This window comes from Trachemys scripta, chromosome 10 (genome assembly GCF_013100865.1).
Source record: "Trachemys scripta elegans isolate TJP31775 chromosome 10, CAS_Tse_1.0, whole genome shotgun sequence".
NCBI classification, from domain to species: Eukaryota; Metazoa; Chordata; order Testudines; family Emydidae; genus Trachemys; species Trachemys scripta.
In genome coordinates, this window is record NC_048307.1 from 21550021 (window position 1) to 21562729 (window position 12709).

General features: G+C 43.1%; 1 long non-coding RNA gene across 1 annotated transcript; it reads left to right on the plus strand.

Moving 5' to 3' along the window:
- Positions 1–2520: 2520 nt before the first annotated feature.
- LOC117883551 lies at positions 2521–7755 on the plus strand. The gene is made up of 3 exons (XR_004647320.1): positions 2521–2833; positions 3146–3219; positions 7026–7755. It is a non-coding gene; the product is annotated as an uncharacterized LOC117883551 (long non-coding RNA).
- Positions 7756–12709: the final 4954 nt, after the last annotated feature.

Consider the following 12709-nt stretch of genomic DNA (forward strand, 5'->3'; position numbering starts at 1 on the left):
GACATGGCAGTTTTCAGCCAGACAAGGTGGATGAGGTAATATCTTTTATTGAACTAATTTCTGTTGGGGTGAGAGCAAAGCTTTCGAGCTACACAGAGCTTTTCCTCAGATCTGGGAAAGGCAGTCACTGTCATCGCTAAATACAAGATGGAACAGATAGTTTAGCATAAGTAGTTAGCACATATTCTAAGGTGAAATGTCCCGTTAACATCCCTGTAGTCATAGGACAAAAAGGGAGATTAGTGGATTACAGATTGTTGTAATTAAGACCATGATTTTTAGTGTCTAGCAAAATTGTAAATTTAAGCTCCCAGGCTCATCTTTTAAAAGTGTTGTGCAGGTTCCCTATGAGGATGGGGACTGAGAGATAAGATATAGAGTGATCACTTTGTGCAAAGTGTTCACCCACAGGTAGTGTGGTGGTTTTGTCTTTTATTATTTTCCTGTGTGAGTTCATTTGAGAGCATAGTGATTGTCTGGTTTCACTAACATAGTGATTATTGGGGCATTTAGTGCACTGAATGAGGTACGCCACATGTTGTAATAGGCAAGTGTAGGAGGACTCATGGCTCTTGATAGCTGCGTTGTGGTGGATGTTGTGCTGGAGCGCCCAAGAAAAAAATTTTGTGCCTCCCGCCAATCAACTCCTCCTCCTCCCTCCCAGCACCTGCTACGATCAGCTGTTCCGCGGCTTGCTGGAGGCGCTGGGGAAGGGGGGGAGAAGCAGGGATGGGGCGCACTTGGGGGAGGGATCAGAACTGGATGGGAAGAGGCAGGGTGGGGGTGGGGACTTGAGAAAAGGGGTGGAGTGGGGGGTAGGGCCTGGAGCGGAATGGGGGTTGAGCACCCCTGGGTAAAGAAGGAAGTCTGTTCCTGTGATGTTGATCATTGTAGCAGTGGAGAGATGTCTGCAGGTTTTACATCTGTTGTTCTGGCAGGGTCTGATTCTGCTTTGAGTTGGTGTGTCCTGCTCTGTGAGGCACTTGCTTCTGATGAAGAGCTTGGAGAAGTTGGTGGGGGGATTGTTTGAAGACCAGAAAGGGGTGGAGAGGGGTTGGGAAACATTTGTTACAGGATGGGGTTCCCATAAAGTGTGGGTTGTAGTTGTTCGATGATACCCATTATGGGTTCCAGTGTGAGGTGGCAGATGACAAGTAGGGATGTGCAGTCAGAGGGGGGTTTATTTCTGTATTGAAGCAGGTTCTGTCGAGGTATTTGGGTGGCCCATTTCATGATGTGATCTACTTCTCTGGTGGAATGTACTTGTTTTGAGTGTGTTAAGGTGTCTATCCCAGACTTTCTCCTTGGAGCATATTCTGTGGTATCTGAGTGCCTGGCTGTATATAACAGATTTCTTTATGTGTTTGGGGTGGTTATTGGATCTATGATGGTAGGTGTGATGATCCAAGGGTTCCTTGTATATAGTTGTCTGTAGGGTTCCATTGCTGAAGCTAATTGTGGTGTTCAGGAAGTTGATGCTAGTGTGGGAGTGTCCCAGAGCATAGGTACCAATTCCAGGGGTGCTCTGGGACTCAAGCACCCACAGAAAAAAAATAGGGGGTGCTCAGTACCCACCAGCCCACAGCTGTTTGTTGGGGCCGTCAATCAGCTGTTTGGCGGCTGGTGGGAGGCACTCGGGGAGGGCGGAGAGCAGCGAGCGGTGAGTGGAAGGCCTGCGGGGGAGCAGGGGAGGGGCCTCGAGGAAGGGGGCAGAGTGGGTCGGAAGGGGGGGAGCAAGGGGGGGACTGGGGGGGAAGGGGCGGGGGGGGGGCAGGGCCTTAGGGCAGAGAGGGGGTGTAGCACCCCCCAGGAAAAATAAAACTCAGCACCTATTCCCCAGAGAAAGTTTAATGGATGGGTGTTGGTTGCTGAAGTTGTGGTGGAAATCTGTGAGGGAGTTTAAGTCGTCCGTCCAAAGGATGAAAATATCATCGATGTATCTTGAATATATCCTTGGTTTCATGGTGCAATTGTCCAGAAATTCTTCTTTAAGGTGGCCAGTCAGAGCCAGTGTTTTCTTTCTGTATGTAACAATACTTTACCTTAAACAAATATTTGTAAGGTTTAAAGTTTGTAAAGGGATTTGAGATGCTGACACACAAAGTTCAATAGAAGTTTAAAGTGGTGGGAATTTCTTTTTCAGTTTTCCACTGATCTGACAGATAATTCAAGTGGTTTGGGTTTGTAAGTCTACAAAAGTAGATGCACAGTTGTCACAGACACATGAGTTCTGACTCATATCCAGCAGGCTCTTTGACTTCCCTTTATTTATCAACCTTTACTTTGTTTTACTTTACCAAATAATTCACAACAGTAACACACACAAACACACAATCTGCTGTGCTGGGTAACTTGAGCCTGTGTGTTTTCAGCATCTGTCTCTGTGAAAGCTACCCCTGATAATGTAAACTAAGCCCATCCCCATTTTATATATAGAAACTGTTTGTTTAATTTGTGGACTGCACCAAGAATAAATAATGAGGTAATTCTGAAGATGATCCCAGAACAGTCAGCTTATGACTGTTCCTGCAAATCAGAGCCATCTTTTTTCCTTTGTTTTTAGAAGTAGTTTAATTGTCCAAAGTAGAATGTAAGTTTAGGAATAGTATAGTATTTCAGGGAAGAAGCATGAGGGACAACATTGTGCATATAAAGGTCCTCCTGAATGCTTTGTTTATTGAATGTAAAACATGGTAACATTGAAATACTAAGGCCAGATTCAGGATTCAAACCACATTGAACAAGAAGTTCCTTCCATACAGAAGAGAAAAACATACTTTCTTTCAGATATTCTCAATCAATTAGTGGAACCTGCAGTCAGATTTTTCTCAAGGTACTGTACATATGTTTATTTTATGTGACTACAGTTAGAACTGGAGACTTATTTGAATTAGAAATCTGATAAGCCATGTCATTATTTACATAGTAAGCCTGACAAAAAGATTTATTTGGGCACAGTCAAATCCCTTTTATCACTTAGAATTATTCTGTTTACTTTTCATTGGCTGCAATAGCCCATTAGGGGCTTGATGATAAAAGGTCTTTCCCTCCTGACTTTGCTCTGTGGTATTTTGCTGTGTTCCAGCTAATATATCAGACATTTATATGGTTTTCTTTTTGTTTGTCTTGGTCTGTACACAAGCAGAAAAGATGATCTCATCAGGATTGTGCGTAGCTCAGGGAGACTTATTAGATAACTCCACTGCAGAGCAGCATTGGGTAGGTCACTCAAAAACCTGTGTTGGGGTTATTTTTTTTATTTGATTGGAAGTTTTCTAATGTCCTGATGATAAAAAGTTAATTTTAAGAGACTAAATAATGGTACTTCACAGTGATTGGTATAAAATCTCCTCTCAGTGACATAATTTAACCAAATTACCCAGGTGTTGCTGAGAGCAGAATTTGACTTTCAATACGTTTTACAAACATAAACAAATCCTGATGATCCCATTTTACATATGGGGAAATTAAAACAGAGGTATTAAGACCCTGATTCTGCAACTGGTACATTGAGTAGTCCCTGCTCAAATGAGTAGTCATCCTTGGGGGCTATTTAGGGGCCAGTTCTGCCACTCCTTAATCACACTAAGCGATTTGCCCAAGACACGGAGTTAGTATCAGAGCTTATCAAGCATTGGAACTCAGGAGAACATGGCTTCTAATCCTTTGCTCAAGTTACTGAACCATAACATACTACCATTCCAGAACGGAACCCCCTAACTCCCCCATCCGCTTACCAAACTAATTAATTACTGTATCTTTACAACCGACTTCTTCTTTTTAGATACTTTAGGCATATATAGAAAGGGAGGTGGGATGTGAAGGGATAGCACAGTTTCATAACTTCATCATGTACTGTCCTTTTTTTATATAAGGCTTGTTATACAACTTTTTCTTATGTGAGTTTATTGGTGTTGAATGATATTGGATTGGCAGCCATAGAGACTCAAGTTCTCTATCCACAGAACAGGACAGCTGCATTCTCCCATCTGAATCTAAGTTTTAATTAAAAATCTTCCTAGACAGTGATGACTTGTCTGCACACAAAAGTTGTATCTCTTTAACTATGTTGGTGTTATGAGCTGGGTGAAACCTTGTTAAGGGTTGAGTTATAACCCCATTGAGATTGACCTTCAATTAACATAACTGTAAGCATAAACCCCCGCATAAGAGATAAGTTGTGTGTGTGAAACTGCCCAGGAGCTTTTGTTGTCTTTCTAATTTGTTCTGTCCTTAAAGATATGTTGCATGAAGCCCTGACTTATGAGGAGAGGCTGAGGGAACTGGGATTGTTTAGTCTGCAGAAGAGAAGAATGAGGAGGGATTTGATAGCTGCTTTCAAGCACCTGAAACGGGGGTTCCAAAGAGGATGGATAATCAGCTGAACATGAGCTCCCAGTGAACCACTATGGCCAAAAGAGCTAATGCAATCCTGGGATGAGTAAACTGGGAAATCTCTTATTTGGCACTGGTGTGACTGCTGCTGGAATACTGTGTCCAATTCTAGTTCCTATAATTCAAGAAAGTTCCTGATAAACTGGAGAGGGCTCAGAGAAGAGCCTCAAGAATCATTAGAGAATTGGGAAACATGCCTTATAGTAATAGACTAAAGGAACTCAATTTATTTAGCTTAATAAAGAGAAGCTAAAGGGGTATCTTGATTATTGTCTATAGGTGTCTACATAGGGAACAAATATTTAATAATGGACTCTTCACTCTAGTAGAGAAAGGTATAACACGATCCAATGACTGGAAGCTAAAGCTAGACAAGTTCAGACTGGAAATAAGGCATACCTTTTTAAGTCAGAGTAATTAACAATTGGAACAATTTAGCAAGGATCATGGAGTATTCGCTATCACTGAACATTTTAAAATCAAGATTGTATGTTTTTCTAAGAGGTATGCTTTAGGAGTTATTTTAGGGAAGTTCTATAGTCTGTGTTGTACTTCAGGTCAGACTAGATCAGGGGTGGGCACCCACATAAAAAAAATAGGGGGTGTTCAGCACCCACCAGCCATAGTGGTTCTGGCAGCCCACAAGGCTGGCCACCAATCAGCTATTCGGTGGCCCCTGGGGCTGGTGGGAGGCATTTGGGGGAGAGGGAGGAGGAGGAGTCTGGGGAAGAGGTGGGGCGAGAGCAGGGCCTCCGAGGAAGAGGCTGAGTGGAAGTGCGGCCGCAGAGCTGGAATGGAACCCCAACTGGGAAAAATAAAATCAACGCCTGTGTGAGCAGCAGAATTGGGTCCAGAGTGAGTAAGCATTCCTTTACAATCAGTGAGGTTCTGCAGGGAAGCTGCCACTAGCCACTTCATTGCAGAGGGTGGGAAAAAGAAAAGCGGTACCACCAGCAACCTCAGATTCTGACTCCCCATCTCTCCCACACACACTTTTAAAACTGCTGTAGACTTTAGCACATGACAAAAGAGTATACATCAGAAAGGTCCCTATATGAACAGTATCTTTTGCTGCCTATTACTATTTAGTGTTTACACTTTTGTTACACGGCATATGCTGGAAGTTACACAAGCCAAAAAGGTTTTCACTGAGGTAACAGATTGGTAGAATGCAAATATGTTATTAAAATAATAGGTTTGGAAGGTTACAGGACTCATAATTTTCAAGAAGTCTAAAGTGCAAATTCCTTGCAGATTTTACTTGGCCTGCTTGCTCAGAAGAAGGGATCCAAAAGAGCACTTTGTAATGCATGTTCATTCATATGTCTGTGATCAATACAGATCTTTGACTTGTTACCTGCAGGCTGTACACCGTAGTTAAAGTCATGCAAAGTATTAGATGCATCTTCAAAGGAGAGTAATACCATTTCTGAGACAGATACAATTTTGGACCTGGCAACCATGATGTCCAAACCTTTCTAAACTCATCTTTTACAAGAGTGGGTGGGTGAATTTTTGTGGCCTGCAATGTGCAGGAAATCAGACTAGATGATCATGATGGTCTCTTTTGGCCTTAAAGTCTGTGCGAATCCACCCATATAGTGGAAATGAAGGGTAAGTTTGAGAACATTGTGGATTAATTTAGATTTTACTTTAATCTAAAAATACATTTCATAAACCAGTTCTTTGAAGACAAATTAATTATCTTGCAAAAAGTAGACAGTCTGGTTGTTCACTTTATATCATGTTGATATTTTTCATCAAGACAGTAATTTTTGCAAACTTAATTAGACATTGGATAGTTAAGTTCTCTATTTTTCCCTTCATAAACATATTTATGACTTTTTCTGGCCAGGATCTAATATGTCCCTTTAATCCTAATTTTAATTTTAATTAAATGTAACTTGATTGCACATTTGTAAAGCTTGTTGACTTGTGCAACCAAATTTGATTGTTTTCTTTTACAAATATTTTTTGAAAGACAATTGTAATGAGCTTGAAGGAGATTCTATCTTTAGACTTTATTTACAACAGTCATATAAGGAGTGTGGACTCATTTCTCTGGGCAGTCCTTCAAACCTCTTTACATATTGTCTCAGTGTTACTAATGGTGAATGTAATTGAAGTTTCCATTTGGACACATTGGTTTGGTGTTTTATGTCTCTGAAATGCAGATACTAGAAATATGCCTTGTACCATAAAATTGCACAGGTTAGAACTTTAGTTGGCTAAATAAATTTAGGCCTCTCCATTTATAAAACATAATTTTCGTGGAAATCCTCCAGGTTAGGTTGTAGAAAATCTCATCATGGGAATGCTGGATTGCAATTAAGACACTCTAATCTTTAGAACAATATATGTGTAAAAGCTTTAACAAGCTAACAAGTTCTTGTTCATATTTTTGTAAGTCTCAATGATTGAAGGTATCAAATTTATTTTACCTGAAATACTTATGACCATTGGAAAACCATTCTTTAGAAAACCTATTCAGAAATGTAGTGTTGTGCAATGGATGTAATGCAATAATTGTTTGTAGTTCTATAGCATCTTCCAGCTAAAAATCTCAGTGTTTTACACACAGTAATGAAGTCAGTCTCAAACACCCCTGTATTCTTTTCTCTTTCTCACAGATGGCTCATCTGAAGAACTGAGAGGTAAAGTGGCATGCCCAACGTGACACAGCAAGTCAGTGACAAAGCCTGAAACAGAACCTAGATACTGACTCCTGGTTCTGTATCTTAATCAAAAACCCATCTTTCCTGTCCCCGCATCCGATTCCTTATTTTGAGGGTACTGTGCTTTATTGCCAGCTACATGGCTAAATCTTAGTTTTACTAAGGCTCCAATACTTCATCAAGATCCACCAGCACAAACCCACGTATCCTTGTGGAGCCCCATTGAGATCAATGGAACTCTGTAGAGGTGTGAGCTGGCAGATCCCAAAGCAGGCCTAAGTACTTCAGTTCTGACTCAGTCCTTAGCTAAAATGCCCATTGACTACAATGGATGATTTGCTTGAATAAAAAATGTATTAAAACTGGGCAAGGACATAAAGATTTAACCCAACGAGGAAGAGAGAATGCAATTATCTCGTCAATTTTAAAGTGTCTTATTTGATTATAAACTCAACTTCCAGAGCTGACATAGGGATTTTAATATGTAATGCTTAACTTTCAAATAAGTGGAAACCCCTTAATTTGGATACTCAGATCAGCGGATAGGTACATAATGAATTATTTTTAAATTAATCTACGTAACAAATTAGGAATCTGGATATCCTATAAGCAGGGTTTAAAGTAGACTGGAAAAAGAGTGGGAGCTCTCATCACCAGCTAAGGAGGAGGGGGACCTGTAGGGGAAAGCAGGGCCGGCTCCAGGCACCAGCCCTCCAAGCATGTGCTTGGGGCGGTGCCTGGAGGGGGGCGGCGCGGCGGGGTGCTCCGGCCCGAGAGTGGGGCCCCGACTGGGCTCGCTGCCCTCCCCGTGGCGCTCCAGCTGCCGGGGAGAGTGGAGCTGCAACGGGCTCCCCGCCCTCCGGCCGGTCGGGGAAAAGGGGGCCCCAGCCGGACTCACCGCCCTCCCCCCGGCGCTCCGGCCAGTTGGGGAGAGTGGAGAGCCGCGATGGGCTCGCCGCCCTCCCCCCGGCGCTGTGGCCGCCGGGGAGAGGGGAGAGCCTCGGCCGGGCTCGCTGTCCTTCCCCCGGCACTCTGGCCGCCGGGGGCTCTCTGCCCTGCCCCCAGCGCTCCAGCCGGTTGGGGATTGGGGGGCCCGCGGCCAGGCTTGGCGCCCTCCCCTGCCCTGCTGGAGGGGGGGGGGGCGGCGGGTGGCTTTTTTTTGCCTAGGGCAAAAAAGCCAGAGCCAGCCCTGGGGGAAAGCTGCTTACGCAAGACAGGAAGAAGAAGGGAAGCTCTCCCACTTCTTTCAGCAGAGAAGAGGGGGGTAGTGCCTCTCACCACCTCTGCTCCGTTCTTACTTTATCCCCTCCCTATAATGTATTAATATTTGAAAACTGGGCCCAGAATGTTAGTTTATTGTAAATGGAGGTGGTTAACTCTACCATTGGATGTCCAGGGATTTGAGGACATCCACTGCCACCATTAAGCTGATGAGACTTATCTCTGTATCTTTTCCATCATACCCAAATACAGTAACTCCTCACTTAACGTTCTCTCACGTAACGTTGTTTCGATGTTACGGCCCTGCTCCATTACAGAACATGCTTGTTTAAAGTTGTGCAATGCTCCCCTATAACGTTGTTTGACTGCCTGCTTTGTCCACGGCTGGCAGTCCCACTATCAGCTCACCTACACCCCCCTACCCCCCCCCCCAGTGCCCCCCCCCTGCCGGCGGACCCCACGGATCAGCGCCTTCCTCCTGCTCCGCCCCCCCCGCCTCCTGCCCGCAGCCATCAGCTGTCTTGCGGCATTCAGGAGGCTGGGGGGAGGAGCGAGGATGCGGCGCACAGCCTCCCCCCTCCCTCCTGAACACCGCAAACCAGCTGATGGCCGCGGGCAGGAGGGAGGTTGCGCACTGCGTCCTCACTCCTTCCCTAGCCTCCTGAACACCACAAGCCAGCTGATTACTGTGGGCAGGAGGCAGGGGGGAGCAGGGGGAAGGCGCTGATCCGCAGGGTCTACTGCCAGGTGGGAGGCGCTGAGGGGGGGCATAGGGGAGCTGATGGGGGGCTGTCCGCCTGTTTAATACATGTATTAAATTGCTTGTTTAAAATTGTTTAAAATTTATATAATGCCTTTTATCTGGCAAAAAAAAAAATTTCCCAGGAGTCTAACCCCTCCCCCATTTACATTAATTCTTATGGGGAAATTGGATTTGCTTAACGTGGTTTCACTTAAAGTCACATTTTTCAGGAACAGAACTCCAATGTTAAGAAAGGAGTTACTGTAATGTAGTCATCTATTTTCTCAGAAACTGATTAAAACAGAGACATAAAGAAAGATGAGTTGACTGAAGTTAAATCTAGACAAGACAGGTGGTCCTTTGTAAGAGTATTTGATAGGAAATTAGGTGGAGTTGTGTCTGCTTTGAGGGATTGAAGGTTGTTCCAATTAGGAGGAGAAATTGGTGAGTCAGGTATTTCTTTGGTATAATTTTGTTTATTTAGCAAGAATGTACAAAGTCCCTGTTTTCCCCTGAATGCAGGAGGAATTAAACAATGGGAGACTGTGTCCTTGTTCACAGGTCCAAACCTCTTTCAGCTGGCACCCCAACCACACATCGTGCTTGCAGGCTGTTTCTGCTTGGCTTTCTTTTTGCTTCTGTCTCTCTGGCTTGCATCTCATTAACACACGCTACCCTCTTACCCCAAAAGAGTCACCTAGCTAAGCCTCTGCCCACATAGTCAAATGCCTGAGTGGTCTTGGATGTGCCTCTATTTTGGCTAGAGATGTGGACTGGTTTTTGTGGTGGTGGAGGCCACTTAACCCTTTCAGCCACCTGATTTCAACAGCTTCTTTACATTTATCTTGAATGTAACGTGACCGTTATGGCTGACAGACAGCAACAAGATGTAAACCACCCAAAAATAGTATGCTTCCAAGTCTATTTCTAACTTTTGGCTTTGGTTTGTAAAAATCTATGTGGCTACCTTTGAGACTGCCTCTGACAGACTGTCATCAGCTGAGGTGCTTTTATTGGCAGCCCCAAGATTTTAATTCTGGGATATTACGGAGCAGGACATTTTTGGTAGAGTTTGCACGTCTTTACGATTTGCTCCTATGGTGGTTTGATCACAGCCTATGTTTACTGATGTGCGGGTCAAAGTGAACGAACCAATTGTTTAGCTAGCCTTTAGCCCTGAAGCAGTTTTGGATATAAGACGGCATCATATACACAAGGGTCATTTGGGGTAGTGGTCTGAGCTTTCCTCCCCATTGCAGTTGCTGGAAACTTAATTTGAGGAGTCTCTGTTGTTGCAGCCAGGTATAATCAGTAAGTTATGAATTCACTAATATTCATTTTAATTTTTTATAGATGTGAGGTTTGAGAAACTGTATTAAAATACTTATACAAAAGAGTTAAAAAAAACTTAAATAGCTATATCCTCTGATCTTTTAAAGTCTCAATGACAGTAACTGTTAAGAGGAAAATTAAAAATGAATGAGAAATACATGATTGTTTGCAATATAGAAGGCAAAAGTCCCCTACAATATGTTAGCCATTGGAAGCCTTTTATTCCTGCTGCAGAAAGAGAGAGGGAGACAATACATTTGACCTTCAGAGTGACCCTTGTTCAGCCTAGCATGTAAGCAACATTTTAAGTTATAAATGTTCACAATCATTAAAAGATAACACAACTCTTATGCAAAATGGCAAAATTGAAATCCTGAATTGAAATTGAAATCCATTATTGGTAACTGTGGAAAACTGAATTATTGCAAGAGGATAAATAAGTAGCTCAAGATGCAAATCATAGAATACCAGTGTTGGAAGGGACCTCAGGAGGTCATCTAGTCCAACCCCCTGCTCAAAGCAGGGCCAATCCCCAGACAAATTTTTGCCCCAGATCCCTAAATGGCCCCCTCAAGGATTGAGCTCACAACCGTGGGTTTAGTAGGCCAATGCTCAAACCACTGAGCTATCCCTGAATGTTACAACACTCTTTGCAATCAATGGGCTGCATCCTTCAGGATTGAAGCCCATTTCTCTGGCTCTGCTTCTGTGGCAAAGTACTTCTCAGAAAAGGGCAACAAAAATTATTAGGGGTATGGAACAGCTTCTGTATGAGGAGAGATTAATAAGACTGGGACTTTTCAGCTTGGAAAAGAGACGACTAAGGGGGTATATGATAGAAGTCTATAAAATCATGACTGGTGTGGAGAAAGTAAATAAGGAAGTGTTATATACGCCTTCTCATAACACAAGAAATAGGGGTCGCCAAATTAAATTAATAGGCAGCAGGTTTAAAACAAAGAAAAGGAAGTATTTCTTCACACAACACACAGTCAACCTGTGGAACTCTTTGCCAGAGGATGTTGTGAAGGCCAAGACTATAACAGGGTTCAAAAAAGAACTAGATAAATTCATAGAGCATAGGTCCATCAATGGCTATTAGCCAGGATGGGCATGGATGGTGTCCCTAGCCTCTGTTTGCCTGAAGCTGGGAATGGGCGACAGGGGATGGATCACTTGATAATTACTTGTTCTGTTCATTCCCTCTGAAGCATCTGGCATTGGCCACGGTCGGAAGACAGGATACTGGGCTAGATGGACCTTTGGTCTGACTCAGTATGGCCGTTCTTATGTGCTATAACAGATGACTGTTGGAACAGAAGATTTAAGAACAAAATTCAGTCATCTGCTTCCACTATATGGTCCTGCCATGTCTCAATCCCCTCAGGCAGAAGTACTGGAGATTCAAACACCTCTGTTCTGTAGGCATCCAATCAGCAGTTAAAATGAAGCATTTTCTCTCTTCCATTCTGTAGACATTTTTCTCAATTAATTCATAGTCTAAATTCCAGCTGATATCATCTTCTTCATAAAAGGGACAAAAGGAGAATATTGCTTTATCCCACTAGCTAAGGGATAAATTATTTGCATATTGACTTCAAGGGGAGCCCCACACATGTACCCAAGAGCAGAATTTGATCTTTAAGGCCTTGTCTTCACTACTGGGACATGGGTTTTACCATGACTAGCTGACGCAATGCTGTACACCATTTGTCCTTGACTATACTGACTATAGTTAGCATCTTGGTTAATGTGACTCTTCAAGCTCAAGTTCTAACATGATAAAATTTTGTAGCAAAGACAAGGCCTAAGTGTTGATTGTGCATCTCCACAACTGAGTCCAGCTTGCTAAAATACTCAGTGGTGTCCCAGATGCTCTGCCTTTCTCACACCTGATTATTATGCTATTGGTAAGGAAGCATCAAAAATACAGGACACCCTATAGTATTTGGAGTAATTATGAGTAGAGGATTAGAATATAAATTGAAGAACCATTGTGATCAATGAAGGAAGGGTAGCTCCCATTTATGGACACCCAGCCAGTCAGTTAGCTGTTGGTGGCTGCTTGCTTTACTTGTAAAGGGTTAAAAAGTCCCCAGGTAAAGGAAAAGGAGTGGCACCTGACCAAAAGAGCCAATGGGAAGGCTAGAACTTTTTAAAATGGGGGGGAAAAAACTTTCCCTTGTTCTCTCTAGGCTGAAGAGATAGGGGCAGCTGGAATGCTATGTAAAGTTTGGATCAGGTATGAAAATTCATTGGGACAGGGAATGTTTAGACAGGTGTATTTCTTTTATTTTCTGTAAGGCTTGTGGACTTCTCTATGCCCCAAATGCTTTTGTTTGCT